This window comes from Crocodylus porosus, unplaced genomic scaffold (assembly GCF_001723895.1).
Source record: "Crocodylus porosus isolate Cpor-Errol unplaced genomic scaffold, CroPor_comp1, whole genome shotgun sequence".
In the NCBI taxonomy this organism is placed as follows: Eukaryota; Metazoa; Chordata; order Crocodylia; family Crocodylidae; genus Crocodylus; species Crocodylus porosus.
In genome coordinates this window covers 23,551,402-23,557,391 of record NW_017728916.1, presented here as the reverse complement: position 1 = coordinate 23,557,391, position 5,990 = coordinate 23,551,402, and positions in this window count along the sequence as shown.

Genomic DNA, 5,990 nt, shown 5'->3' with positions numbered 1-5,990 from the left:
ATAAACCTTTGATAAAGAATGAAAAACTTGACAAATAAAGAACATGAACATTGCTCTGGCACTCTAGACATGAGACAGAGAATGCTACAAGGGGGGAAAAAAGAGACACAAAGACTTAGTCAGAACCACCACAAAACAGGACGGAGAGCTACAAAAGATGTGGCAACCAATAGGGGTGTGCGAAACGGGCCCTTTTTGGTTTGGATTTGGCCTGAATCAGGGACAGTGATTCATTTAATTGATTCAAATCGCTATCCCTGATTCAATTCGGCCAAATCCAAAGATTCAATGCTGATTCGGAGAATCAGCGATTCAGCTTTAAATGTTTTTTTCTACATACCTCAAGGTACCAGTGCAGCTCATGAATGCTATGATGCTGGGGCGGATGGAGCATCCCACAGGAGTGGGGGTTACCCCCCATAGTGTGCTCCCCAGCAGACCCAGAAGTAGACTGGAAGTGCTTCTGGTCCACTTCCAGGTCTGCTGCTGAGCACACTGTGAAGCCCCCCCATGCTCCTGTAGGACACTCCATCTGCCCCATCGCAGCATTCATGAGCCATGCCTGGTACCTTGAGGTATGTAGAAAAAACATTTAAAGCTGTGCCTATGTCTGAATCGCCAAATCAATTTGGAGGGTTCTAATTCAATTCAGAGAGATTAAAGGGTCTCCTGATTTGATTCAGATTCAGAGATTTGGCCACTAAATTGGGCTGAATCTCCTCCGAATTAAATCAGGGACTGAAGCTTTGCACAGCCCTAGCAACCAACAAAAGTCAAACTAACACCTGATCTACAGGAAAGGATGCAAGAATGTAACAGTTTATATCACTCTGAAAAAGCTTGCAAGCACCCAGAGAAAATGCAGAGCACAAGCAAGGGGAAGGATGACATCATCACTACGTTCTATATGACTTCTCTAGAGGAGCAATGGACAATGGATAAATGTTGCAACAGAATACGATTGCACTACCAAACTGAAAGTAAATGGGTTATTTATTAATTTTAAGCTCAACATAGATGAGCAAACTACTGCATTGGCAAAAACAGCATTATTAGCACACAAAAAAATGTATGAGAAGGTTGACAGGTAAAACCTAGGCTTACAATACTGACTTTGTCTTTACTTAAAGCCTGTATCATATCAAAAACAATGAAAAGACACAGTTTACACTAATAACAGGGAAAAGGACACCCATTAAAAAGCATCAAGCCCCTGGTCTCATGAAGATATAATCTTTAGTGGGAGTAGGGGACCAGAACAACTGAGCAAAGTTTTTTTCTCAAAGGGACACGGAAGCTCTCAAAATATAGAACGAAGCTGAAAGAGTCCAACTCACCAGAAATTCATGCCCCTAGGAAAGTTTCTCTTCTCCCAAGGCAAAGGCTGGAGAGTAGCTGGATAGGCATAAGCATGTGCTTAGAATCACAAAGGAGCAGTTGTATTTGAATATTGTACAATAAAGAAGGTAAAGCCTTTTGTCTCTATAGAGACTGGAAAGAATTCAACAGATACATTGCTTCCTGCTCAAGGAGACATTTTCCCAGATGTTCCCGTAACAGGGGCAGTGTCTTTCTGTTACAAGTGTTTATGCACATTCAACCCTCTGGAAGACAATTTCCACAGGTGGCCATTTTGGTTGTATTCAGAAATCTAAGCTGTTTCACCAGAAAATACAAAATTTATGATAGCCAAGTGAGCTATAATTTACACTGAGTCTGTTCTGATCTTGGAAAAACAGAAGAGCAAGAGCAGAAGTTCTTGGCAACTTTGAAACAAAAGCTGCTGAACTAAAGCTAAACAAAAATGTTAATTCAGCATAATAGAAGTCCCGGCCCAGATCTGGGAGATAAATTACCAGTGAATAGTAGAGGTCACCATTAGTGTGTCTGTCCCAACAGAAAAGAAAGGGCACAATTTTCATGGAAATGATGAAAATTTGTGTTTAACTTCGTTGCTTAAACCAGCAACTTGAGAGAGTGCTACCATGCAAAGTTATCCAATAGATGTATGATTCAATTTATTTTATAAGGAAACTAAAAGAGTTTAGCTCATTTAGCCTAGTGAAATGAAGTCTCCTTTTATAAACATATTTGCAAGATGAATATCAGGTAAGGAGAAGATTTGTACATGTTTTAGATAAATTACCAGCACACAGTCAAATGGCTCCAGACTGGTTATGAAAAAATTTATATTGGAAATTAAAAGATTTTAACTATTAGTGGAGAGACGCTTTGGAATAGTCTCCTGGACAATCTCCATGTTGGGGATGAGCAGTGACTCTTTGCATGGGAGGTACCTAGTAATCTCATGCTTCAGGGATGCTACAAGAGCTAGGAAGAATTTTTTCCCCCCTCATGATTGCTTTATAGGTATTTGGGGAGGAGGGTAAGGGAGATTCACCGTACTCTGAAGCATTACATATTGGCCACACTCAGAACTGGAAGGTTGGTTGGGAACTCCTGCAAGTAATTAGAAACCTCTCAGGTGCCTGGCTGGAGTGTCTCGTTCTGTTCTAGGGCCAAACTGATCATCAGATTTGGGGGCAGGAAGAATTTTTTTCCTAGGTCAAACAGGCAAGGACTCTAAGGAGTTTTGCCTTCTTTTGCAGCATGAATTACAGTCCCTTTTCTGTGATCTTCTGAGCATATATTCACCAATTACTCCCCTGCCGCTACAGTGCTGGTTACAGTTCCCTTGTCTCCCCTGTCATTTACCTATGGCGTATTGGAGGGTTGTTTGGGTTTATGCAAACTGTTTTGTGTTTGTAGCCTATGTGGAGTTTGAATTGAATAGATTTTTAGGGTTCTTTGGATAAATGGTTGCCTGTGAACTTGGGAGTCTGGACTTAATGGCCCAAGAAATCTCTTCTAGGTCCTGCATTCCTGATAAAGACTTTGAGGAACTGAAGAAGTTAAGGTGGTCCCAATCCTGAATACAATGGCAGAGATAATTTGGGTGTGGACCTGTTAAGATCTTCCTACTTCTAGCTATCTAGAACCAGCCAAAGAATTAAGTAGATCTCTTGTGTGAGGACCATAAACGGAGGGACTCCTGAACATCAAACACAAATATAGTTACTCTGATCATATAAACAACACACCTTCTTTCTCTGGGCTCTTCAACTCTTGCTATCTGTTTACTGTGTCCCTATAATAATGTCTGGGTGTAGAGCCCTTATGCCTGCTATAATGTGGTTGAGGAAAGGCACTCTCAGGGGACTCTCAGCACATCCCCCGCTAAAGTTCCTTTATATTGCCAGGCTGATGAATAAGGGGGCTTAACATAACAAAGAATCAGGCCCATGAAACATGAAAAGATTTGTAACTTGTCTAATTTCAAATTGTTGGAGAGGATTTTAAGCAAGCTTTAGGGTTTTCTTGCCCTGCAGAATTTTTTTTTTTAAATATACGCTTGTTTGACACTTGCAGCCTGTCCTATTTGAAAGGCAAAATAATAGTTCTTCAAAAATGTTCTTCTGATTTCAAAACTGAAGTTTTTTAGTAGGGAGAATTTGCAGCATTTTGTGGGTTGGAAGTTGAGGCTTCACTAAAGGGAAGAAAATTACCCCAGTCCTTCCTCTGGTTTGGTGATCTAATTTTAGGTAGGAACTTCCTGGTATCTCAGATAGACCAGTACATCAGTGAGTAATTACTAGATTGCCAAGTTTAGATGGTCAACAAGACAGGATAACTGGGCTGTCATCTTTGGGCTCTTTAGTCTAAAAGTGAGAGCTCCAGACTGGTGGAAACTAAACAAGTGTACCTATGAAGTCAGTTTACCAACTAGTTGTAACATGGCAGCAAGTGACAATAGTTTTAGAACAGGTAATTTTTGCCTTAGAAAATTTATAAGAATTAATCCAGAAGTTCATTGGTAGAAAATCATTACCAGACAAGAATGATAAGGAAAGTCTACCCACCTGCTTGGCTAGGATCAGCCAAACCATAGACAAATGAAGAAGCATGAAAGTTGGAAGCAAGTCAGGTTAGGAATTCAGAACAAATGCATCCAAGGTAAAGCAGAAAGCTGAAATGAGACGATTTCATGGGGGAATGTGCAGTAATCAAGGAGGAAGAAAACTATAGTTTGTTTATTGTTCTTTACATCAAGGTGTGAAAATTGGGAAGGAGAGACGGCAATGATTAGCCTTAAAAGGAACTGAGCTTATAGCACTTTCTTTACTAAACTACATAATCTTTTATTACCATACATGGAAATTCAGAGAGGTTAGTTTAGTTACACAAAGATTCATGTAATAATGTAACAAACTATACTGAAACTTCACTGTGGTTCAGGGTGGTATCCTGTAGTAAAGCCCTTAGCAGGAGGGCAGAAGGAAAAGAAAATGCTAAAGATGTCTTCACCGTTTTCCCAAAATTCTTATATCACAGGGCCAGCTTTGCCTTTTCCGCCTCATGCACCATGGAACAAGCAAGGGGTTGGCCACCAAACCATGTAGCTCTCAGGGATCTATTGAAAGTCCAGGCTAGCTGTGCTGCTGTGGCTTCCTTCCATATCAACAAGGCCAGCCAATTTAAGAGGGGATTTTCTGTGAAATGTGGACTCTGGAATAGTTTTTGCTAGGTTCCAAGATACATATTCCCTACCTCTCTCATCTTTTGGTGCTCTACAGTGTCTACAGATCAGGTAGGGAAATGTTGCCCAGGTGGCTGACTCAGTTCCAGGTTAGATAGATAGAGGTGAGGGCTTTGAAGCTCAAGTTACATTCAAATGAAAAGGAAAGATCAACCTCTTATGAGGTAATAAGTAAATACCACCCAGTCAGACAAGGGTTAGTCAGCCTGATCAGATCCCCAAGCACAGTTATTTGCCTAACTCCCACCAATAGGAGTTAGGTGCCTACTTTTCTTTGAGAATCTGGGCCATTCTCTCTTTTTCTCTCTGTTAGAAATCAAAGTTGTAGTTTCCAAGATAAGTTGTATTCAAATCATGTGTGGTTTTGTCACTTGGGCACATTCTCAGCAAAGATATTTAAGTCTTGAAAATGCATCCATCCATTTGACAGTGAGAGAATAAAACACACAAGAATTTTTAATAAAACACAAACCCCACTGGATTTGAAGAAACTACTTTAGAAACATAAGGCAGTTTACTGACAACCCAAGTTATACAATTATAAGTAGAGCTGGCTGAAAACAAAAATGCTCCACAAATATCTACTCCAGGAGGTACCCCCTCTCCAGTTGAAGGGATCAAAGCAGGTGCACAAGAGCTGTGGGATGTGGAGGGACCCTCCTCCCATATAGAGCAGACCACCAATGGGGACTTAACCATATACCTTTTGATACTGGGAACATAACAGGCATAAATCAGAGGGTATAGTGGACACTACAATGCCCCAAGGGGGCAGGATTCAACAAAGGTTAGACACTTACAATCACTGACAAAACAGGGTTAACAAAATATAAAACACAAACAGCAGAACAAACAATATGGGTTGGTGAAATACAAAAAGGCACAAAATGCAAAATGTCAAACGACAAGGAAATATAGGGCCTTGGTACCTGGAGGGGGAGAAACACAATGGCCCCTTTTCACTGCAAGAAGATTTGTTCCTTATTAGCTCATTCAGCCCAAGTCACCTCAGCTGAGACTTGAATCCAGCTCTCCCACGTGGTAGGCAGGAACACCGCCACACAGCCACCACTGGTGGCACTGCTCCAGCCTGCTAGCGGTCTTGACCTTCCCGGAGCCCCAGTCTCACATGGAGCTGCCTGGCCTCTGATTGTAGGAGCTGGAAGCAGAGCTGGGAACCTCTCAGGTCGCTGCTCAGATCCTTCCTGGAGCGGGGGGAGCCTCTCCTGCTGGCTGCATGCTGCACCGCTGAGGGTCCCACTGCTGCCTGCAGGTCCTGCTCTTTCAGGCTCTTCCAGGGCAACTGCTCCTGCCCCACTGGCTCAGCTCTGTGAAGCTCCTTCCTTATTGTCCCTCACTGGTCTCTCCCCTGAGTCAGCTGCACTGTCCCTTT